Genomic DNA, 26,255 nt, shown 5'->3' on the forward strand with positions numbered 1-26,255 from the left:
ATCCACAGCCCATTTGCCTGTGTTCACTGCTGAGACACCAGAGGCAATGATGAGAATACAATTGACCTCTCAATGCTCAACCCACAAATGCCCTTTTGTAGCAACTGTTGTGAGGATCGACAAGCTTCACAAGATGCTAGCAAAATGCCGTTCAACTTAATGAGAAACTGTATTTCACAATTGCACAAGTTTTTCTCAAAGTACCTACATTTAGGGCGTAATTCATTTCAAATTACAGGTAATTTCTTTGCATGTGACAGGTTATACTTTTAGGATAGATTTGGTGTAGTTTTATTATTGGTGAAACTTGAAACTAAAAACTTTTTAATTTGTGTTTTTATCAATGCTTTTGAATTAACCAAACAAACGTATAATGAAAAAACACTTTTATCATTGATGAAATCAGTTCTTTCAAAGGAACAAAACTGAAGTGACAATAAATGTTTACAGTTTTGTCCTACAGTTAACCAAAAATAAACTTTATAAAATTAGCCTAAAACAGTGTGTACAGCATGTGCCTATGACATCCACTGTCCTTGACAACAGAGAATGCTCTAAGGCACTGACTTCTATTACTTTTTAGTTTGCACTTCGGCTATCGTTTGATTTTTTTAATCATTTGTAAAACGACAGAGGCTACATGTGGCATAGTTGTGCTAACAGGAACTCCTGTTGTTTTAATGTATTCTGTGCATTGAGCAGGATACTATGTTTTCAGGTGGTTTCAACCAATAGTGGAGATGTTCTTGAGTACTGCACCTCCTCTTGATACTCAGCATAAAAAGTCCTTTGTTGGAACCATGAAAAAAATGTCCTTTGTTGGAACCATGAAATAGTTCTACGTGGGCAGCACTTCTGCTGTTTATCTGCTGCCGTTCAAACTGTTTGAACAAGTCTGCACTGACCAGTGCAGGAGAATGAAGAAATCAGCATTTTTCACTATTAAAACTTCCTAAGTTTTAGATTTTGACACTTTCTTATAGGCCTCTTCTGCCTTTTCTTTTGACCACTTTCGGTTGAAAATTCTCAGTGTCTGAAATTTTGGGTTCTGTGAGCCACATATTGCCTGAAATAATAATTTAATAGTCAGAGGTGTCGGGTCACATTTCACGGGACATTTTCAGACTAATTCATAAGTGTTTGCGCCTTCACGTCACATGCAAGCTCAAAAAGAAGATCTGGCTTGATGTTTAGGCCTCAAATACAAAATCTACACTATACTGATGAAGATCCAATGACATTAGTGGATAATTTACTTACATCCTCGAAAGACATGTCTCACTTTTACTCTTTCTTTACTCACAATCATCAGATTCATCCACTCAGGGAAGGGGTCTGAAGCACAACCCACATTACAAAATGTTATTCTGCACGTTGCATGCAGTTACACATCTCCACCAGAGAGGTCTCCAAAATTTGCTCAATGCAGCTTTAAGTAACAACTCCAAACAAGAAGCGCTTTCTTTCTCTTTAGGTTTGAAGAACATTTTGACAACTTGCCAAACCTCAGAACAGTCACTACAAAGGAACTAATCTGTGATCAGACCACAATTCTGTGTAAAGCCAGAAATATGCAATTCTAAAAAGATGAGCACAAATGCCAGCGTTTGTTTATGGATAATTTGAATAATTATGGAAGACCTCTCTGAAGGTCATTGTGTGTATGTGTGTTATTGTGTGCTGCTAAGAGACAGGTAAAAGCCTGTGGGCTTGGCACTGTAAGCATGGGAATGGAACACAGAGCCATAAACTGCTCTCAAGCCCTGCAAGCCGTCTGTACGCGTGTGGAAAACTCACCGCCTCAGGTGAAGTGTTTTCTGTTTTGTCAGAAAGTGCAGAAAAAATGATGCAATAATGACAAAAAGGCAGAAGTAAGGGACTGTATTCACTTTCCATTAAAAATATATTTACTGTCTAGACTGAATGAAATATTTAAAAGGCTTTATGATCTGTATTCTCAGCTCAGGTCTGACAAATGCAAGTAGATTTGCCTTATAGTTCACAAATATGAAGTTGCTGCATTAACATTTATAACTTTAAAGATTGCGTACCACAGTCACCCATTAGTAAATGTCAAAAGCATTCGGAATGTATCTATATTGCAGCACGTCAGTCAGTCAGCTGAATAAACAACCTCCGTAATCCACTTTAAATTAATCTGTAAAGCCTCTGTTGCACACATCACTGCTGTGTGATTATAAATTAGTGTTTCAAGGGGCTGTCCTACACACCTCACACACGCACACACACTTCTCATCATCAGTAATGTTTTAATAGAGGCTTTACGTAAATCACCAGTGTTTAATTAACACATACAGAGGCCTATTTAACTAAATTTAACTCTGTATGAGTTAATTGAACACAGGAGATTGCCATATTTGTTGCTGGAACAGAATCCCAAAGCACCTCTCAGTGTCACTTTCACTGGAACAAGAAGCCTGGCAACCAGCCACTGCGAAAACACACATACACACACACACTCATTCAGAGCAGAGCCCCTAGCTTTTGCGCTGCTGCCCATCTCTTTCAAAAAGCATCAGTCAGAGAGGCAGCATGTTTGTTGGCATAGGAAGTTGTGCTATGTGTGACCTCCAGTGTCCTCTGTCACGACTAACTGGGTCAGAGTACACACGTACATACACATACACACTCACACACACAGGCACTCAGGTCCTGACGCTTTAGGGCCTTTCAGCTTTTGTAACGTCCACAGACAAATAAAACAAGGGGCAGCACATGATGCATCTAGCTGACCTGAACTACATTCCAACATACAGGTCACAGCTTACATCCTCAAATTAGCGTCACGTTACGTACACTCAAAAAAAAAAAAATCATTCTTTATGTTTATATAACTTAATTTAACTGAATTATGGAAAGGATTTCCAAAAAATTCAATTCTTTCAAAACAACATTTGCAAAAAAAAAGTTAATAAATGCTATACTTGAAGCGTGCACAGAATCCTAAAAATACATTTTTTTATTTTCATATATTTTATGGAAATGCATCAAAATACACTTTTTTGTATTTTACAAAAAGTACATTTTTAAAGTAACACATTTTAAATGATGTTAGTGTGCTGCACATTTAAATAAATGTGTTTCTTAACATGCTGAAACATACTTAAAAGTATATTTGATTGTCATCAACTTAAGTGTATTATTTAGATGTACATTTGAAATTAATGACCTTTAAAGTTTGACTTAATGCATTTTAGTCACATTTTAATTGCAGTGTAACTCAAAATAACCAGCAATCAAATCTGAGTATCAGTTACACCCAAGACTAAACATTTAAGATACGTTTTAAGTGTAGTAGAATTTGTCTTAACTATTGCTTAAGTTAACTTAAACATAAGTTGTTCCACTTTAGAACAGAAGAAGCACTTGAAAAAGTGTTTGAAGATGTATTTTAACATAACTACATATAGTTTAGACAGATTTAAATATGATTATAAGTAGTATAAGTTGTATTTAATTATTTAACAATTTTGAAATATAATTTAAATGCATCTAAGTGTATTTTAGTTGCAGTATAACAAAAATATAACAAAGCACTGAAGTGTATCAGTCCATCCGGTAGGATATTGATAATATAGTCCAAGTGTAATAACAGTTGTGTCTACAAATTACATACTTAAATCGACAGGCACAGCTATATGCATTTAATGTAGGGGTGCAGGAAAAACTCAATTCTTAGATGCATCGCGATGCGGACGTGAACGATTCTGAATCGATTAATAAATGTCAAAAATCGATTTTCTAAATATTTAGTTTATAACGTAATGTTGACGGAATGCAAAAGGCGGAACTGGAAGTGCGGAAGTGCAGCGCCCGGACAGTCTGTGGCGGCACATAACAAAAACAATACTGGAGGAGCGAGAAATCCGACCAGCTCCCTCTGCATTAAAGCCAGGTTAGATCAGGAGTCACAACCCAAATGATAAGAAGAGACATTTTGTCCTTTTAACAAAAATCAAACCACCTTGGGAGCCACAACATTTATGTCCAGTATGTGATAATATCCTAGTTTAGGCTAAACAATATAAACGAGAGCGCAGATTTACTTCGCTCTACTTTAAGCTTCAGCTGTAGCTGCTTTCCTCCCGTCTCCACCAGAAAACTTTTCTTCAAAACTAGAAGAGTTTCTTGTAAAATGTCTCAGCATCCGGCTGTTTTACGAGGCTGAAGTCGTTTCTCATTCGCCAGCTTCTCATTCTAATTTTCCCGTTCCACCTTAAATTCTGCCTGAGGCGCCGAATGTAACTGAGGCACCATTTAAGATGGAACAGGAAAATTCGAAAGAGAAGCGAGTTCATCTTCGCAACTTTTTGGAGAAAGACAGTCTCTTGTTGCAGATTTAACCAACCGCGCTGCTTATGAATGCGAATAAGTCCTCCAAATGTTCGTCTGAATCTCTGTTTTTTCGTTCGCTGCTAGCGAGGCCAGACCTCGGGGCTATGTGACCTGCTGTCTGCTGTCTGTTCTCAGTCATTGAGAACCAGGGCTTTCGCACTATGCTGCACACTTTGGAGCCGAGATTCAGCGTCCAGTCTCGAAAATAGAGATATTTTAGATATTTAAAGCAAAGTATTTATAATGATCCATAATGCATTTACATTATGGATCATTACAAATACTTTGCTTTAAAACTACCAAGTCCTCAGACAGTAGGACGATAGAAATCCTGTATAGAGAAAAAACATGCATCGAGATGCATCAATAATCGTTTTATAATCGCATCGCAGCCCTCTGAATCGTAATCGAATCGAATTGTGAGGTGCCTAGAGATTCCCACCCCTAATTTAATGTATATATTTAATCATAGCTTAATTACAATTGAAATACACTTGTCATGAGCTGTTTCAAAATAATACATTTAGTATGTATTAACTCCTTAAAATCACAGGCTCATTACCTACTAAGGCTTATTTTTCAGTAACTCCCAGGAATTTAATGCAAACTGGCAGAGCTATTCTCAGGTTATAGAAGTGTGTAATAAAACTCTGGACCTGCTGAGGGGCCCTGGCTTCTTAAGAGGTTAAAGGATGTTGAAGGTGTAAACATTAAAAGTATGCACTATTCATATTAAACACACCTTTGAAAATTGCACTTGAATGCACTTTTCTTTCAATACTGCTGTTGTTGTGATTTACTTTAAAAAAGATTTTTGCTAGAATTCAGAGAAGGAGTGTACTGAGTCAGGAGAAAAATAATCATGCTAAAATATGCGTGCACTGTTGTGAGTCACCCAGTAAAGCCTGAAATAAACCAGAAATAAAGCCAGAAATGTCTAGAAGGTAAGACAACACAGAGAATAGAGTAAAACATCAAATAGATGGATCCAGGAGCCAATAACATCTTTCTCTCCAGCTAATGGCAACAGACTAAACTAAATTTCAGTACATTGATTCAACTCAGAGATCTCATTTGAACACATGCAATCATCATATAAAAAAGTCCCCAAAATCAAAATAGTTGAGTAATGCGAGATACATCCCATTTAAAGTGCGACAGAGTTAATTTATTTGCATATGCATCTTATGAAACCAGGTGGATCATGAGACCTGGAAAAACACAATTCATTCTCTTTTATTTGACTTGATTGACTGGCTGATTTAATGGTGGGGATAATTATGTTCTTTCAATGATCATAGTTTAAGTACACTTTAAAAAAATGGGTCAATTAGTCAACTTGACTTGTTTTCTCAATACACACAAAAGCCAGTTCTATGTTTTTTGAGCCTGAATTTACAGAAATTCAAACCAATGTCACAGCTATTAATGTAACTCTCAGTTAACACCATGCAACATCTGTTTAAAACAAATTGACTTCTATTTAGTATACATTGCTTAATTCAATCTAAATTGCAGTTACATATCCCAGTATACCGCACCTTAAATTTTGTCACTGACATTTTAAAGGGACATAAAAAGGAAATAGGTTACAACTCCCAGCAGCTGCTTCCTTCTAAAGCACTTGCTTTTGTTTTGGACTTATTTTATTCCTTTTCAAGCAATTTCTATATTTTATTATTAGATTTCTCAATTCAACAGATACTTAATAATAGAAAGCATTTGAGGAAACATTTTAACTTTTTATAAAGTCTACACTTTGCCTCATTTAGTGGAGCTCTTGTGGATATTTCAAAAATGCAAAACGCAATGCAATTTTTCACAACATTCCCACTTGAGGTCTGTAATACCTTTGGTTTGAGCAATGGTAATGTTGCAGTGTAAGAAAAAAGGCCAGTGTTATCTGTGACACTGAATCATCAGTGCATAATTGCGTGAGGACTTGTTAGAAACAAATGAAACTTTTACCAAAAAGTCTGTAGTTTTCCAAAACTGTCATGTATAAAATATGCCAGATTATTGATCAGAAGTCTGCTAAGTGTAATTTACTCAGAAGAAAAAAATCCAACAGCTAAATCAATGCATGGGGTTGTGAGGATTAACCTGCTCATGTAGCATTAACCTGTTAATGGTAACACATTCCAACAGATCACATATGATAAAATTTCTGCTCTGTAACCTTCTTTGATTTCCATGTCCTCTGTTTCAAACGTAATGACCAACTGAATTACTCACATAGCATGTGACAGGTATCATGACACATTAGGTGTTCCAGCGAACTGCCAGATTAAAACTCTAAATTAGCCGATGTAAAGTCATCCAAATATTTTGAGTATCTCACAATAGAAAAACATGTGTTATTGCTACAAAGCCTAAGAAGAGTTCCTCAAGGGTTCTTTAGTGAAGGCATAAGTGATCCTTTGCCTGATTAAATGGTTCTTCTCTATGATGGACAACCTGTTGTATATGGTTCTTTAATGAAGATTTTAGAAACTGTCCTATGCATATAGCTGGAACACCATACAGTTTGAATTCTTAGAAATCTGTATTTGAATTAATATCTATTTTCATTTTGTCAAGCACTTTATACTTTAACTGAGTCAGGTACAAACTCTCTAATACAGAATAACAAATCTTTTTATTCTGGAAGTTCTGTTCTAAAATATATATGCCTTTACTTGCTGGTGATGTTTGGATCTACTTCAGTGCAGACAATCATATATTGTTGTATAAGCTAAATGCACAAGAGGCTGCCTTAATTAGTGTGTCATATGGAGGGACAGATGGCATGAAGTGAAATTCTGCACACAGATCATTATAAGATAAGAGAATTCCCTATGCTGTCCATCAAAATGGCCGTATATTTCTTTCCATCCATGTGGTGTACTTGTTTTGTACAGAATGTATCCCATCAAGAAGAGTTATGGGGTAGGACTGATGATGTAAAGCATTCACCAGTAGTGCTATATCTTAACACTTAGGGTGCCAAAGCGATGTCCTACTTGGGGGCCCAGCTACTCCCCCAAACCAATCATATTATTTTTTATGTGAAGAATAATTCACTCTTAATTCATTTTGATCAGGAGAGGTATGGTTACGTCAGAATGGTTACTTTGTGAATTCGGGCTGGGCGTGAGGGCATTACTTTGAAGATTCACATTTTATTCAAGTAAATAACATACAACCCACCAAGTTCAAGTTTGTCTCTCTTATCCCCCCAGCTTCCCTCAATTTGAACCCTGCTTATACCCCTTATATCTAGAAATGACCCTGTCTGTAAGTAAAGAACAGTCTTCTAATAGCATAAAAAATCAGGATTTTTGGAATATCAAAGTAACAAGACAAAAGACTTTGCCACCTGCTCTGTGCAGGCCACTGGACTTCCTCCACACTAAACTCATCACACTATGTCTTTATGGACCTCACTTTGTGCACAGGGGAACAATCATGGTAGAACAATAAAGAGTCAGTAACATTACCTTTACTGGAACTAAGGGGCCGAGCACAAACCCTGAAAAACAAGACCATTATCCCTCCCTTACCAAACTTTATTGTAACCCAGATTCATCCATTAGACAGATAGTAAAGCGTGATTCATCAGTCTGGATCAGATTCCAGTGGAGACATGCTTCACTCCATTCTAGCCGACGCTTGGCATTGCATGTAGTCTTGTGTGCAGCTGCTTAGCCACAGATACCCAGTTCATGAACATCCCAACTCACAGTTCTTGTGCTGATGTTGCTTCCAGAATCAGTTTGAAACTCTACAGTGAGTGATGCAACAAAGGACAGGTGATTTTTACATGCTTCAGCACTCAGTGGCCCCGCTCTGTGAGTTTGTTGGTGCTTTGTAGCTGAACTGTTGTTGCTCCATTTCACAATAATAGCACTTACAGTTGACCGGTGCAGATCTACCAGGACAGAAATTTCACAAACTGACTAACTGGCAAAAGTGGCATCCTGTGACAGTGCCACATTTGAAGTCACTGAGTTCTTTAGTACCCCTCGTTCTACTGTGTTTGTGGAGATTGCATGGCAGTGCGCTTGATTTTATACACCTGTTAGCAATAGGAGTGGCTGTAACACCTGAACTCAATAATAAGGAATTTGACCATCACAGTTTTTTTCATATAACAGTGACTTGTTTGTCCAAATACTGTTAAATTGTTATTAATGTTTTCAGTATTTTGAAGTATTTTCTTTTACAAGACTTTGAGATGCTTTCTCCAGTTTTGCCATGTGATTTTGTGTTGACATGTGATGTTTGTCAACTTCTGTCAATGCTGAATTCAACAGTGTTGATAATGTTTGCAGTAGCTGTAATGCTCTAGTTTATTTAATTTAAGAAACTGAGATTTTAATTGTGCTCGGTCTCGCTAAATGCTGGCCCTATGTGTCATCAGGAGTGCAGGACAGAGCCGATTTATTAAGCCTTTCAGGATCAGTGACTGGGTCGGCTCCCTAATTAAATAACACCATATATACCATGCTACATTAGGTACAAAAGGTTTTGTAAAATGATCTTACTTTAATGAATAACCTCAAGAGGGAGTTTACAGTGCACTTACCGCCAAAATGCTTTGGAGAAACTCACCCCTTCCCTTGTGTGACTATTCCAATCTCTCTCTCTCTCTCTCTCTCTCTCTCTCTCTCTCTCTCTCTTTCTCTCTCTCTCTCTCTCTTTCAAATGTTATAGATTCTTTTTCACATTCTTTCTCTCAAGCACAGATGCATAGTTCTTGAGCTGAATGTTAAATAATGTGCTGAGAACCTTATTGAAAACAGGTTCCTTCTCTCTCTCTCTCTCTCTCTCTCTCTCTCTCTCTCTCTCTCTCTCTCTCTCTCTCTGTTCCTCATCTGCCTAAAACCACCCATTCATTACTCTCTCCATCACTATCCATCGATCTCATGCTCTCTATTTGTTTCCCCTCTCTCTTTCCCACCTCTCTATTTGGCTACACCAATCTCTCTCCCTCTTTCTCTCTCTCTCTCTCTCTCTCTCTCTCTCTCTCTCTCTCTATCTATCTATCTATCTATCTCTCTCATATCTGTCTGTTTCTCTCTTCCCTCTCTATTTTTTATATGACTTTGTTCATGTCTGTTTCTCTCTCTTTTCCCCCCCCTCTCTCAAATCTGTCTATACATCTGGTCATATTGCTCTATTTATTCCTTCTCACTCTCTCTATCTATCTCTCTCTCTCTCCCCTTTGTCTACATCCCTCTATTCACCTCTCTCCTTCTCTTCCATTTGTTTGTCTACATCCCTCTGTTCATCTCTCTCTCCCTCTCCATTTCTCCCCTTTATTTGTCTGTATCCATCTGTTCATCTTTCTCTCTCTCTTGCTGTCTATCTCTTGTTGTCTTTCTTTCCCTTCCTCCCTCTCTGTCTCTCTCTCTCTCTTTCTCTCTCTTTTTTCTCTCTCTCTATATCCATTTTTTCTCCCTCTCTCTCCCTGCATCTCCATCTCCTTCTCCCTCTCTCCCTCTCTCCCTCCCTCCCTCTCTCTCTCCCCCCTAAATTCTCACTCTCTCTCTCTCTCTCTCTCTCTCTCTCTCTCTCTCTCTCTCTCTCTCTCTGTGAGATTGGGCTGGCTGTGTCAAACACAGTTCTGTGCATGGCATACTGATGAAGCAGGCAAGTTATTTTCTGACCACAGCTGTGTAAGTGTGTGTGTGTGTGTGTGTGTGTGTGTGTGTGTGTGTGTGTGTGTGTGTGCGCGCATGCATAAATTGTATAGATTCTTTTAGATCTTTAAAAACACTAGTTACATCAGTACTACTCTTTACTGAATTAACAAAGAGGGAGTTATAGAGGGAGAAGTCATAGTGGGATTATTGAGGGATTCGCAGAGGGAGTCATACGGAGGGATATAATGGGAGTCATAGAGGGGGTTCTAAAGGTAGTTATACAGGAAGTTATAGTGGGAGTTATTGATGAAGTTGTAGAGGGAGTTCTCTGTGTGTTTTACTGGCAGATCTGACCCACAATTTGACCATCGTCGTTCATTCTCTTCAACATTTCCAGTGTGATATATTAAGTGGTGTGTGTGTGTGTGTGTTTGTGTGTGTGTGTGTGTGAGTGTGTGTGTTCTGTTAAAGGTGAGGCTTCAGTCAATCATGTCTCTGTGGGTGGACATGAGCTCAGTGTGAGATTCAGGTCCAATCGCTGGGCTTCAATAATCCTGCCCCATTAATCTCACATTAATGAAGCCTCTCCTGCTCCCTCCCACCAAGCCTGAATCAGCTGCCTGTCTGCTTTCATGTCAGACATCACTACTCCTTACCCATCTGCATTAAACCTTAAAACACAGATTATAATTCACTGCCCACCTCTCCTCGCTCTTTTCCCGCTAGATTGAAAGTCTTACTTTCGCAAGTACAATGCATGTTTTTTCCCTCTGAGATCAGCTTTTGATCATATAGAAATACATATTTATGAAAAAAAAACATGCCAACATTGTTCTGAAGCAGAGAAGAAACATTCATAAAGTATCCCTGCGTTCTGCTATTAGTGTAATAATAAGCACATTACATAAACAAATCCACTGCATATGATGTGTAATTTCCCTTGAGAGTGACCACCTCATTATTCCAAACCATTTCAGCCTGTAAAGTTATTTTTAATGATGAAAGTCCTGAAAGCTCTGGAGAGGCGCTGAGGACAGTAAGCTGCACCAGAGGCAGTAAGAAATTAACCTTATCCACAGCACTAGCACCCACTTCACCTGTGTTATCATCTGTGCACAATATGTGACCATTTACGATTGAATGTGAATTAGGCACACATCCAATGAACTCCCAATGCATGAGACAGAGCTGCTTTACTCTGGCTGCTTTTCAGAATGCTTCTCCATTAGGCTGTTATTCCAAGCCATTGCCTCCCCCATTAGTGTACAGAAGCCTATTAGATTGCAGCAAGAGCCGCTCACAGGTACACACCTCGCCTCACTGCGCTCATTCCAATCAGCATTCCACCTGCTTTCCATTCCAGCTGGCACGAGATCCGCAATAAAGATACAATCAGCTACTTCCCGCCGGACACACCGTCACAAACCCACTTGGGAAGGTTTGGACTCTACTGACACGCTCTGCTCAGCTAAAATCAAGACTGACGGAAAACATCCAAAAAATGCTTTTCTTCCACATTTTTCTCAGGAAACAATGATGGAGAATTCTGCATCTGGGCATGGGGAGCTGAGTGAATGTCTATGCCAAGAGCCAGATGTGGGCTACTAAGCCTTTTACACCAGGTTTCAGGTATAAATAGGATGCATTCTACCTGAGAAAGCATGCAGGTTATGTACAAAACTGGCAAAGAAGCATCTACAGCACATCTACTCATGCTGTGTGCATTTTTAGGAAGAAGAATGGGGGAAGATTAGGACTATCAAATGATAATTAGGCATGATTAACCTCTTTCTGCAGGCCCCCTAGTAGAAATGAAAATCAACTCTGATATTTTTAATTAATATAATCAAATAAAATGCTTTCCCCCTAAACTGTGTTATCAGGTTAACCAGCAGACTGTGTGTTCTGTGTGTGTGCGAACTGTTGTGACTGTGTGGAGCTGCTAGAAAGCAATGATATGTGAAGCGGGAGGGGTGAGAACACCCTGCTGTGAATACAATTCACACCTTTCTGTCACTGTCCAACATAGTCTGCCAGTTGCTGAACTTCTGAAAGCTGTATTTAAAAGAAACAACTACAGCTGCAAGCAGTTGGGTCTCAACCTGGACTACTACGGATAGGTCAAAGGGTCATACTACTTTTGTGGCACCAATAATGTTATCATATTATCACTTTGACAGCCCAAGTGGAGATGTTGGAAGTGTAACTGCTTACATATTCCATCAGATTTACTAAGTTTGCACAACTGGTGGTGGCCAGTGAAATTTTCTCTGCCTTTTAAAACTAACGATAATTTAGTGATATTGTCTTGTTAGGGGATTCCGTTTAACTTCTTAAATAGCCAGGGCCCACCAGCAGGCCCAAAGTTTTATTACACACCTCTATAACCTAAGAATAGCTCAGCCAGTTTGAATTGAAGTTTCTGTAGTTACTGAATAATAAGCCTTAGTACGTAATACTCCTGGAATTTAAGGTGTGAACAGTGGCAGCAGTCATAATCAGTAGATGGAAACACCAGCCTTGAAGACTTCCTATGAGAACATTTCAACTCTCAGAACTCTTCCAGAGTTCCCCCTGTGAATCCTACACTCTTAAAAAAGATGATTCTTCAAGGGTTCTTTAATAAAGACAATGGCTTTATATAGAAGTATGAACACTCCAAGAACCACGTGCATGATTAAATAGTTCTTTGCATCGTCAAATCATTCTTCAGATTGATGGAGAATGTGTTGTATATGGATCTGCATAGAACTTTTTTGAAAATGTTCTGTATAACACCAAAAAGGTTTGTCTAGTGTTACAAACTTGACTTTGTAACAATATAACAACCCTTTTTGGTTCTATATAGAACCATTGTTTTTTATTAAAGAACACTTGAAGAACCATCTTGAGTGTATGGCAATGATTTTCCATGTTCCTAGTCCTGTTGTTTAAACTGGAATAGAAATACCCCCTTGTAGAATGGTTTGGTGGGACAGAACTTCATTTATTAGCACCTCTTTATTATCTTCTCTTTTGTCCCACACTTATTGATGGCTCCACTATTTAACTGTACCTTTTAAGCCCAACATATCACAAGTATAGAACAATTAGAAGTCAGCCCTGAGTGCAGTTTATGTGATCAGATATGGGAATAGTAATTCAAACACAAATTTCAGCCACATATTCAGCACATATTGCAGCCACATCAAGGCACATTTTGCACAGCACCTTTTAATGTAGTCTACCTGCATCTGGCTCTGAGTGTGAGGCGCATCAAAGGTAGAGGACTGAAAATGCTGCCACACTTTTGAACACAGTCACACTATACGATGCACTCAGGTCGCCAAGGCCAAGTTGTTTCTATTGGCACAAACGATGCTGCTCCACACTGATATGATTCTTTATATCACAACTGCCTGCTTTATTGACCTGTGCTTAAGATCAATACGAGCTTCTCTTTAAGGCCGTGCACATTTCATCAGCTACTGTTTATGCTCCTTGCCCTGAGCAAGCCACACTCGTTTAACACCCCATGACATGCTTTCTCTGATTAACAGCAGTCATAATATCTTTAATAATCCTGTTTGGATCGAATCCTCGGTCTCAGAGCAAGAAGGCGTACATGGTGGTGTTGGGGGTAAATGAAATCCTGCCTGCATCAACCCCAGGCAGACATCTGCAATACTCGCTGGAGTTTTTGAAAGAAAGATATCCTATCAGTCTTCTACTAGTATGTGCAGGCTTGCTGTTTGATGCTTTTCAATTCAACCACCATGATGAAATGCTTAATTGTTTTCTTGTTTAGGGTTAGGAAATATGCTATATGTCCAAAAGTTTGTACACCTGCTCACCCAGCATTTCTTCTGAAATAAATGGTATTAATAGAGAGTCTGCTGCACTAACAGCTTCTATTCTTCTGAGAAGGCATTACTCTAGATGTTGGAACATTACTATGAGGAGTTGATTGCATTCAGCCGCAAGAGCATTAGTGAAGTCAGTGATATTGGGTAATTAGTTCTGGCTCACAAACGTCAATGAATCTACTCATCCCAAAGTTATTGGATGAGCTTCATCAGTCCAGAGATGGAGAGCTTAGGCCCTCCAAGTATATTGATGGCCACTCAAGTGGCCATTTCCATGACTTAAACGTTTAGTTCATGAAGTGCTTCACATCTAAAAACAAAAAACACATGTAAGGTTTAATATTCACATTTCATTCAAATACCCAATTAAGTAAACAAATGCTATGATGAGTTTTGATTTCCACATATTTAAATAACCTCCTTCAACCCCACAGTGCTCTCCCCAACTTTGTTTCAGACCTGTGAGAAACACTTTTATACCCCTCTAGCAGGCGCTTAGCACTGCGCTCAGTGGGCTGTTCTGTTCTATTAACCCCCTAAAATCCCAGGGTTATTATATATAAAGCCTTATTATTCAGTAACTACAAAGACTTTGATGCAAATTGGCAGAGCTATTCTTATGTTATAGATGTGTGTAATAAAACTTTGGGCTCATCGGTGGGCCTTGGCCATTTAAGGGAAAACAATGATTAACTATGGAGATTGCATAAGCAGTGTGTGTGTAAATGAACACCTGTGTCAATAATAAGCGCACCTTAAAGTAGGTTAAGAATTCAGCTAATTAGGGGTTAAGAATTCAGCTAATTAGGGGTGTTTGGACATATAGTTTATGCTAAATAGCCTATACGTCCTGTAAACATCAGTACTTTTAAGCAGATATTGAAGCAAATAATGAACAAGTGGTTGTTTTGTAGATGAACATTTCGAGTCAAAGAATGGGAACATAGGCAGTGTACAGACAAACATCTGTAAACTCACACAGCAGTGACACTTTCAAAAAGATTCAAATGTTTCAAAATGTTTGCATTACATGATAGAATTGAGATTCCTCAAAGATGAATGAAGCCACAGTTCTCTCTCTCTGGCCACTGGCATGTATTAATTAAAACTCGTTTAAGACACTTTAATTCTACCTGTCTGTCAGTCACCTCACAATCCTCACTGGTTCTTTTCTATCACTCTCCCAATAGGACCTTCTAGGGCTTCATTTAAAAATAGAATAATCTCAGTTCATCTGATAAAAATAACCCTGTTCACCTTGAGAGCTAAACAGACAGAAAGACAAAGGAGTTAAAGAGATCCTGAGAGAGAGCTAAAACCATCCTTCATGCCCAGAGGTGTGGGTGCGTGTTTTCTTACTCAGCCTTGATTTGCACAAACATTTGCTTATGCTAAGTCCTTTGACATGGGAATATAATACCCCAGTGCAGCACCTGAAACCATATCCCTGTGGTATTCCACATTCACTACATACAAGAAATAGGTGCTAGGCTACCCCACACAGCACCAGTGATGCAAAGAACTGCTCTTATGAAACACGAGAAGCTATTTGAGCGCTTGATGGCAACCCTAATGAATGAATGAAAGAATTTTCCTAAATGTGAGTGAGTGAGTGAGTGAGTGAGTGAGTGAGTGAGTGAGTGAGCGAGCAAGGGAGTGAGTAAATGAGCAGGTGAGCTATAAACCCGGTCCAAGAAGTGCTTTGCAACTAAAAATGGAAAGAGGTTGATTAATTAAAATATTCAAAATCTCTCCAACATCTGTACTATGCCTTAGTCAATCATTTTGTCCTTGACTTTTTCCACCTGAAACAGATGTTATTTAACCTATTTTAACATGATGTAGTGTCTAATCATGTGAAATAAAATTGACATTGATGAGGATTCAGGGTGCACATACAGCACACAAACAGATATACATAATTTAAAAAATGATAAATATGTTTCAAACAAGTAATTATTTTATGCTATTCCAGTTTTAAGGCCAATCTGTTTGAAATTTTCTTTGGAATCCCCTTATTGAAAAATATTTGAAAAAGGCAACCTTCCTAAAATATACAATCATCGACATTTGCATATGCATTGACGTCCACAGCATTCAGAAGCCACTTATTTGCCTTTTTATCTGCTAAAGTGACCATTGTTGCCTCTTAATGCTTGGACCCCTATAATTTGCCAATAACCTTGACCTATTTTGCTTCATCTGCCTGATTGAGCATACAAAACTTTTATAATAGTGTCATAATATTTGTTTCCTCTTTGGAAGCACACCCACAACTTTGTGACTGATATCAGGAATGGTTGATGGGATTTTACATTAACATTATAACAATGCCACAGCTATAAAATGGCCCATTTTCTTCAACTACAGTGTGGCTACAGATACAAAAACACACATGAACATATTATTCACTGTCTTTTTTCTGACCAGAGAACTTGCAGTGTCTGCAGTAAATTCTAGAAAACTTCTGTTCACCCAAGCGAGTTTGATCATGAACGAGAAGAACTAAAACACATCATTTTGATCACGTATTTCCTCACTCTCAGCAAGCGTTTAACTTTTCTTTTGTGCTCTCAGTAGTTGCTGAGCAGAGAAAATGCAGGTCTGCCCCTGTGCAGCAACACTGGAGCACATCTTACAGTTATGGTGAATGGTAAACTGAATTCAACTTGACAAGCTAGCGCAATCGATACGTAACACGCAAAGTCTGTCAACAAGTTCAGGAGTAAATAGAATGGCATTATGCCTAAAATACAGCATGAATGGCTGTAACACTCCACCTTTGCCTATTAACATGACTACAAGGACGGTATTCTGATTGGGCCCTTTCTGACTTGCCAGTGTCTTCTAATGCTTGTTATATTAGTACCATATTATCTGCATTACTGTACACTTTAGTGTCAGAACTGAGCATAAAGGAGGAGGAGTATTTCTTTAATGTTCTCTTTAACAGATATATCAGGTCACATAAATGCCACTAATGCATACATCTAGTTTGCCCCTCTGTCCTGGATGAGCCAATCACAGAGCACGATGTTGTAGTTAGCAGAATGCAGCAGGCTGGAAAAATGAGTTTTACTGAATAATTGATGATAGATAGCGAGATGTTGGCTGCCAATTTCTCCTTCCAAACAGCACTCTACTGTTTAAATAGATTTTCTCTACAAGGTCTATTGGCAGCTTTGTCCGGTTCATTCAGTTTCTCAAATATTGAACTCCACTCATGTCATTGAAGATGCACTCCATTACTTTTCCTGGGTGGATTTTGCAGGTTCAACCAATGTTTCATCCACAATAATTGATTTTCTTAAATAAACGTGAAACTCTTAGACAGTGCATTAGCGCTAGTTCTTAAAAGAAAAATCATCTGCAGCTGAATAGTAACAAAGGACTTTAGACTCCCCACAGCCCACTGGCAGAGCTCCACTGTGCACTCGTAAAAAAACTCTTAAAACAGGTTCTTAAATGGTTCTTGGCTCGAATGTATTAATTTTTCAGCAGATATTTCTGAAGAGATTAGATATAAAACAATCCACTTGCATAAGGAAGGGAAAGCCAAAAAAATTGAAAGAAAAACAGGAGTTCCCAAAACTGGAGCTCAAAAATGATTCAAATATACAGAGAAAATGGGACTCCCAACAACTGTGCAAGACCTGGTAGACCAGCAAAACTGTCACCATCAGATAAACAACACTTAAAGCTCTCATCTTTGAGAGAGAGGAGAAAGTCAAGCTCCACTCTTGTTTCAAATCTTAAAAAATCTACAGTTGTTTCTGTCCATCCTTCCACTGTGAGAAGACATCTCAACACTATGAGTTTGAAAGGATGTGTAGCAGTCAAGAAGCCCTTACTGAGAAAAGGAAACAGACAAAAAAAGAAGAAAATTTACAAATCAAACAAAGAAGCTGCTGGTGTTCTCAGGACAATGGACTGACCACCCCAGAGCCCAGACCTCAGCATCACTGAATGTGTTAGGGATTGTTTGGAACATGAGAAACAGGGAATGTAACCAACCATAAGGAAATATTCCTGCAGATTAAAGTGGACACAGTAAATACTGAAAATGTTGATTTAATATTTAGTTGTTTTTCTGTTAGATATATATTTCCTATAATAAATGAATAGAGCTCTTTACAAGTTAATGGCAAATGAATGGCAAACAAATGCTTCTGTGAATCACTGCTAGCAAGGGCTTAAAATACTATTAAAATCCCATAAAGTCCCTAGCAGAACTTTAAAGCATTATTGTCGAGGTGTTTTTTTTTATATTTATGGCCTGAACTGAAAGCTTATCTCCCGTAGTAAAGGTCCACTGCTGGAAAGAACTAAAAGTGGTTCTTCTATAATATTGCTCCAAAAACCCTTCTTGACACCTTTATTTTTCATAGAGTGTGGGACCCTCAGGTAGAGCTCAACTTCTCCCCATAATAATTACATGGAGGAGTCCTGCCTCCCCTAAGAGTTCCCTCTGTTAGCACTCCTTTAGAGTAACTCCCTCGTCCACGGCCTGCCTGTAATTCTGCTGTAGGGCCCACAGGTGCCTCTGTATGAGAGCAGTCTTGCAAAAAGGTTTGGACCACAGACATGCAGCTTTGTGCTCAGTTCAATGTGCCTCAGAGCATGACATTCCATACCAATAATGTTTGTCTTTAAATGGAAGCCATGAAACAAAACAAGAGGGTGGAGAGAGAGGGAGAGCAAATTCACTCCCTGTTACCACCAACTAAAGCTATTTTTTTCCATTAATTTGGGGACATGCCAAGCACTGTTGTACTTGGCACTCCACACACATAAACAGCATTGCTGGTGTCTTCATTAAGAAAAACAGCCTAGGAAAAAAATACACAACAACACAGAGCTGGACACGGGAAGGAGTCCATTTAGAGCAATATTTAGCAATACATTTAATGGAAAATGTTTTAGAAATAGAAGAGTTTGATGTAAACACTACTGATTCTGTTGACTTTCTGCCCAAATTGCAAGCAAGAAAATGAAAATGTGTAAAAAGATGTTTATCAAGTTTATCAATGGAAAAAAAAATATTTCACGTTCAAATCTCATGTCACAATTTGTGTACTTTTCTCTTTTCTGAATCCCTCTAAACTACTGATAGAGAACTTTTATTTATTTATTTATTTATTTATGTATTTATTTAGTTAGTTATTTATTTTTCCATCTATTAATTTTACCAGTGCATGAGAGATCATGCTTCTCCACCATATAAAGCTGTTTGAGCACTTTCCATTTAGAAAGTCTGTGGCCTTTTCTGGACATCCCTTTCTGTAAGACAGCATTCCCTTTAAAACTCTCCCATCACCACCTCGGGCATGTGAAGAAATCTGTCACATGACCTGAAATTTATTAAATAACATGCATTATTTTTCTAAAAAAATAAGATCCAAACATTTTCAATGAGATTTTTGTGATATTTCAGGTATAAATAATTTATTTTTCCACTAAAGTTGAATTTAAAAAGTTGTATGTACACGTATGATAAAATAACACTGACAGTTTCCATTTCTATAGCTTTTTTCCAAGCAGTACAGTGCTTTTTAGAAAAAAAATCGTTAGATGGAAACATTGCTGTTTAAATTTAATAACTTGCCATTCACACCTCAGTCCATACACTGCTTCTTTTTTTTCTTTGGAATTCATTGTTTTTGTGATGTCTTGAAAAACAATGTTTACATATATCCACCTGTTCGGTGTACATCACTTTAGCTCTGCCCACTCTCAATGAAGTTATAAAGAGTGTTTCAGCCTGGACTGTTTTTGAATGAGGCACGATGCATGGCAGCCAATCACAACAGAGGTCATTAACAAGTATCAACAAAACAGCCTGTTTCATTTTAAGAGATAAAGTGGTCATAAAAAATAAACAAGATTTCAGCGGAAAAATAGTACAATAAAAGTGTAGGATAAGGCCCTTTTTAACACAGTGTTCACAGTTTCCTGGATTTCCTTTGGCAATAATCCTGACCTCCAGCTGATCTGAGGCCAGTCTCCCAGACGGGCCTTCGCTGGTTAATCTCTCTTTCATTAGATGCTCACCATGTGCTGATGGTAAAGAAATGAAGCAGCTCCCTTTCAGCATAGGCCTCACCGCTGCGCCTTTTGTGTGCACAGGAATGAAGCAGAGTTTGGTCTGGCTGGAGTGACTGTGGCCTGACTTAAAATAACTATGGCAACAGCAAGAGCATTGAGGCCCTCTCTCTCTCTCTCTCTCTCTCTCTCTCTCTCTCTCTCTCGATTTCTTTGCAGGAGCAGCCGGTTAACTCTGCATCGCTCCCATTCACATTCCAGTCAGGAACGACCCACTTTATAGACCTCAAGCACACACATGCCCAATGCAACATGGGAACAAACCACATGTACTACACATTGCACACAAACGCAAAGCTCCACATCTACTCACATACATATGTATGCAAATAAACATATGAACATGAGGCATAACACTGCTGCAGTAAACAAGAATATTTTCCAGAAGTAAAATGGTAAAAAATATAAAATAAAATCAGGTTTGAAACGACTACCATGAGCTCAGTGATAAGAGGGAAGGTGAGACGCATTTCATTACTGCTCTTACATTTGGCTGCAAGCCCTTCAGGCAAAAAATAAACAAAACTATGGTCTCCACTGAAAAAAGCTGGGCCACTACAAACCACAGAATTGTAAGCAATATAATATATATAATATATTATATATATAAATATAAAACAAAGACAAAAAAGGAACCTAAGCACTGTTAGACATCTACTATGTAAGAGAATGCAACTCTCTCCTTCCTCTGACATCAATACATGCAGAAAACAAGTGAGAAACACAAAATTAAGGCCTAATCCCATTTCACTCCTTGCCCCCACCACTTAGCCCTTAGCCCTCCATTTTGCATGTTCACGTCTAGGGGTAGGGTGTCCCAATTTTTATTGAGATAGAGGGGTAGGGAGAGGTGTTAAGGCTACATGGCCCTCCAAATGGAGGTCTTTCAAAGGCACAATCCAAACAAAAAAAAAGAAAAAACAGCAAGATGGCTGTACAAGTGATCCAAGTAACCCAGATATGTAATTATTTTCTGTTAAAAAAATGATGATTATTATTTTAAAATGATCATTATTTTAGTTTAATGTCGTTTCAGTGTATTATGGTCCTTTTCTTCATAACAAGCATAAAAAATCACTAATAATATGCTGATGCCTCAGTAGCTGGCTAGCTAAATTTCCCATTCCACCTTAAATAGTCCAGCAGCTCTGATGCCTGAGGCGCCAGAATGTAACTGCTGCTCCATTTAAGGTGAAACAGGAAAATGTGAACAAGCCTCATTTTGTCTCAGACGCTCTGATCAAAAAGAGAGACACACTTGATCTGTCCATATAAGAAACACAACTAACACAACACCCCACAGCATACAGAAGAAGCACCTCACGAGGAAAGAGTGGTGGATTTTAGGTTGTTTTGACCATCTGCACCTTTTATTTAAATACATATTTACTATCTAACTAACTCAAGAATATCTAATGACTAAACTCAAAAGATCATTTCATAATTCTCTCTTTTTTGTGTCTCGTGAAACAACAAATCATCTTGCTTTGTGAAGGCCCAAACACAGCTCACAGTCATATTCAAAAGTTTGGGCACCCCTATTCAAAAGACATGTTTTGTTGATTTTCTAAATGAACAAAGTGAACACATCTTCTGTGTCCTGGAGATCTACCTTCCAGTGGAGTCTACTTCTAAGCACAATCTGCCACACCTGCTCCAACTGATAAACATCTTCCTTAATTGAAGTCGTTGATTAGCTGGATCAGATGAATTTGGATCAGAGTTAGGCAAGGGTGAGGCAGCACGTTAGACGCAGGTTGGAACTAAACTCGCAGAGAAGCAGATCTCCAGAAGGAGGCCTGATGAACACTGTTCTACAGAGAACTCACTTCTGCACAGTTTAATGCACAATTACTGTTTATTTGCTGAATTTACATTTTGGAGAAAAAAAAATACTGTAGAAAAGTTATGACACTTTATACTTTTTTTAATATATTTTTTCCCAATATGTTAGCAAATAAATAGCAATATTTAAATGTGTAGAGGGTGTGTTAGCTTATTTTCACTCAGAACAGCAATAAAACATGTAATGAACAAACATTTCCATACGACTGTACATATTCACTTATATTCTTGTATATTCTTGATCACAACTTTGGCTCATTAACGTCTATATCTGAAATTTTTAATTCTGCTGCTCCTCATGTTATCAAAATTTGTCTATGCACAAAACAAGGATTTTTCAAACTGATCACAAGGGGCTACTGATTTCCAATAAAACAATAGGAAGTGCAGATTTGTTTGTGAATAAAAGCATGAAAATGTGATATAATGAAAGCAATTTGAATGGGTACTTTTAGACATTCATCCAAGGTATCACTATGTAAAATGTCATGACTTCAGGCCAATCAGAACACGTTCTGTGGCATTTTTTCTGATCACACTAAATTGTGGATGGACATGAATGGGTAAAGATAGACATTCTTTTAGCAAACTTCTGATTAAAGGATGGATCACTTCTCTTATCACTGATCATAAGTAAACACTGCTTCTAGACAGAGCGTCACTATACATGGCACCATTAGAAACTTGCTACTTTAATGAAAGATTAAGTTTCACCCCAGCAAGAGAAAGGGTTTAAAATTCCTCACAATTTTTCAAGAAGCATAGAATCAGAGTCTGAGATGATGTTCCTGTACAAATCTCTCTAATAAACTCTGTTTCATGTCTGCAGGCAGTGCTTTTTTCTTTGACCACTTTTAACATCCAACTTGAGAGATTTTATCCGTTCATATCTACAATCAAAGAAGAGACCACAGAACTCCATCAGAGAAGAACAACACTGGGCTGCACAGTATACTGTTTATTAAATACTTAAAAGACTTATCACATACTAAGGCTTATTATTCAGTAACTGCAAAAAACTAATATTTTGTCTGTATTGCTCCATTGTACATCTTAGATGTATTTGTTACAGCGAAAAAGACAAGAACATTATCTACTAGTCAAGTCATGTCATTGGTGTGACATACAGAGCATTGATTTCCCAGTCCATATAGTTTATACATAAGTTGTAAAAAGGTTATTAGTGTTAGTGATAGTATGGTAACTTAAAAAACAGAATTCATTGTTTTTGTGATGTCACAAAAAACAGCACACTTACATAAATCTGCCTATTCTGCCTACAGCAGTTTTTTTCTTTGGTTGTGTTCGACATCCAACAATAGAAACAATATTCAATAGAAAACTTATAATCTAACAAGAGAACACAGAACTGTCCAGCGGAGGAGAACAACAACAAAAGCATCCCATGGTTGCCTTTAGCATGACAGTAGGCCTGCACAGTATACTGTTTGTTAATCGCTATTGCGATTTCGCAATTTGCAATACTGATATTACCAAAGACAATATGCAAATGGGGCTTGGGATCTCAATGTTGAGATGAGAGTTTTCATGAACCAATGTGTTGATTTAATTCAGATATTTGGTCAAAATGATGCAGGCCATTATTAACCATATCACATTACTGATCCGCCAATGCGCAAGGCGCATCACAATCCATAACAATGTAATTGCAATACTAGTATCTTGTCCATATTGGTCACTTCTACATGATGGATGTAACTGCCACAGTAATAAAGACATGCACATTATCTGCTAGTCCTGTCACGTCATTGATGCAACATACAGAGCAGGCCTCGAGCATTCAGAGTGACTTTCTCTTCATCTGTGGACTGTACTAGCTGTCTCACCAGGACTTGTAGGACACTCTGTGGAGCCCTCACACACATTCATGCCCTCACACACTCGCCGGAGCATGGAAATTTTCTCTGACCACGAATCTCCCTCTGAAACTTCTCTGCCTGTCTCCTCCATGCACACACATGGCGTGAAGCGATATATTCAGAGCACACAGCTTCCCTCAGGCTCTCTGCTGAACCTGCTATCTCTCCCCTTCTCTACTCACCCCATCTCTCTCTCCACTCTTACTTCCTCTTCTTCTAAAGCCTCTCTTGCATGGTACTTACTTTTAGTTTGGTGTTTCCGCACTCAGAGCAGTCTTGCCCCTCTCTTCTCATCCACTTTGCGTTGGCTGCTTTGCTCACTCTGCCTTCTCTTACACATTCACTCTCTGTCTCTGGTGAACTTGCGCTCTCTGAGCCACCGGGTTGTGCTAATGGTGTCTGTGAGAGTGTGTGTGTGTTGGGAGTGGTGGTGGTGGCGGTGGGGTTGGGGGGGTTGTTGTTGGGTTGTGCCTGTGCCTGGGAGGGCGTGCTAAAAGAGCTGCTCTCAGCCTCATGATCACACCCTCATTAACACAAGGTCACCCCAGGGACGAGCGAGATGGAGAGAGAGTGAGAGAGAGAGAGAGGGAGAGAGGGAGAAGAGGTAGGCAGAAAAAAGCTATGGGGTGGAAGTCTGTCAATCAGAAGGATGGATAGTCTGTATAAAGTAGTGGAACCAGACAGTCAAAAAAGGACTGGCTGATCTTGCCCAGTAAACTAGGAGTAACATAGACTTCCTGTAGTTCTCATGTTGGGCGTATGAAAAAAATCTTAGCTGGTATAGGACCTTTACATTATCAGGTTTTTCTAAACTTCAGAAATGTTGTTTAATCCCTTAAAGTCTAGGCTTATTAGTCAGGCACTAATCTTAGTAAATATTACCCAAATACTAATTATCCATTAACCACTATGAATTATTCAGTAACCAGTATGAATTATTCAGTAATCACTATGAATTATTCAGTAACCGCTATGAATTATTGAGTAATGACTATGAATTATTCAGTAACTGCTATAAACAATTCAGTAACTACTATGTTTTATTCAGTAACTACTATAACTTACAAAGAAATTACTAACAATCATTCAGTAATCACTATGAATCATTCAGTAATCACTATGAATCATTCAGTAACCACTATGAATTAATCAGTAATTACTGTGAATAATTCAGTAACCACTCAGTATTATTCAGTAACCACTATTAAATACTATTACTTATTTTGTAACTACTATGAATTATCCACTAAATGCTATGAATTATTCTGTAATTACTAGTTATTCAGTAACTGCTATGAATTATGAAATAACTACTATAAATTATTCAGTAAATACTATAACTTACTCAGTAAACACTATGAATTATTCAGTAATTCAATGAAACTAATATGTATGTTATTTTCATTTTGAGAACTGAATTGTGGACCCACAAAACAATCTTTAGAGATTAATGGGTTAAAGAACCATCCATTGAAAAGTTCTTCAGAGATTTAAATGTGGTTCTTCCATGGCATTACTCCAAAAAAAATGTAAATGTATGCTATTTAAAAAGTATGTGGACACCTATACATTGCACTGAATTTGTTGGACACCCCATTCCAAAACCATGGGGATTAATATAAAGTTGGACCCCCTTTTGTGGCTATAATAGCCTCCTCTCAGACTTCGGAGTGTGTAAGTGGGGATTTGTGCCCATTCAGTTAAAAGAGCATTTGTGAGGTCAAACACTGATGTTGAACAAAAAGGCCTGGCTCCCAATCAACGCCCCAGTTCATCACAAAGGTGTTCAGTGGGGTTAAGGTCAGGGCTCTGTGCAGGCCACTACAGTTCTTCCACACCAAACTCATCAAACCATTTTCTTCATGGACCTCATATTGTACAGTGGGGCACAGTCATGCTGGAACAAGAAAGGGTTCTCCCCAAACTGTTCCCTCGAAGTTGGACAGTTTGAGGGAACAGTTGTCTAAAATGTCTATATATGCTGAAGCATAAACATTAACATTACCCTTCACTGTAAGGGGCCAAGCTCAAAGCCTGAAAAACGGCCCCAAACTATTATTCCTCCTCCACCAAACTTTACTGTTGACACAATACATTCCAGTATTCTACCAGCATCCACCAAATCCAGATTTGTTCATCAGTCTGCCAGATACTGACGATACAGATACTCACTTCAAAGAACATGTTTCCACTGCTATAGAGTCCAGTGGTAGCATGCGTTACATCACTCTGGCCGACACTTGGCACTGTGCATAGTGATCCTAGGCTTGTGTGCAGCTGCTCAGCCATGAAAACCCACTTCAGGAAGCTCCTAGACACTTACATTTTAGAATAATAGCACTTACAGTTGACTGGGGCAGATCTAGCAGGACAAAAAAAATATAAACTGACCTGTGGCAGAGGTGGCATTCTATGATGGTACCATGTTTAAAGTCACTGAGCTGTTCAGTAAGACCCATTCTACTGCCAGTATTAGGTTATGGAGATTGTATGGTTATGTGCTTTATTGTATCAATCTGTTATTAATGTGTGTAGCTGAAACACCTGTACTGAATACTTAGGAGGGGTCTCAACATACTTAACGTACCATGATCTGCATC

General features: G+C 38.4%; 1 protein-coding gene across 1 annotated transcript in view; it reads right to left on the bottom strand.

Moving 5' to 3' along the window:
* ptn (pleiotrophin) overlaps positions 1-23,970 on the bottom strand; it is a 73,509-nt gene extending 49,539 nt beyond the window's left edge. Inside the window, exon 1 of the mRNA XM_036576634.1 lies at positions 23,899-23,970. The gene's annotated coding sequence lies outside the window, so the exon portion shown is untranslated. The remainder of the gene's footprint in view (positions 1-23,898) is intronic.
* Between the last annotated feature and the right edge of the window lie 2,285 nt (positions 23,971-26,255).

Source organism: Colossoma macropomum, unplaced genomic scaffold, assembly GCF_904425465.1.
Source record: "Colossoma macropomum unplaced genomic scaffold, Colossoma_macropomum, whole genome shotgun sequence".
Classification (NCBI taxonomy): domain Eukaryota; kingdom Metazoa; phylum Chordata; class Actinopteri; order Characiformes; family Serrasalmidae; genus Colossoma; species Colossoma macropomum.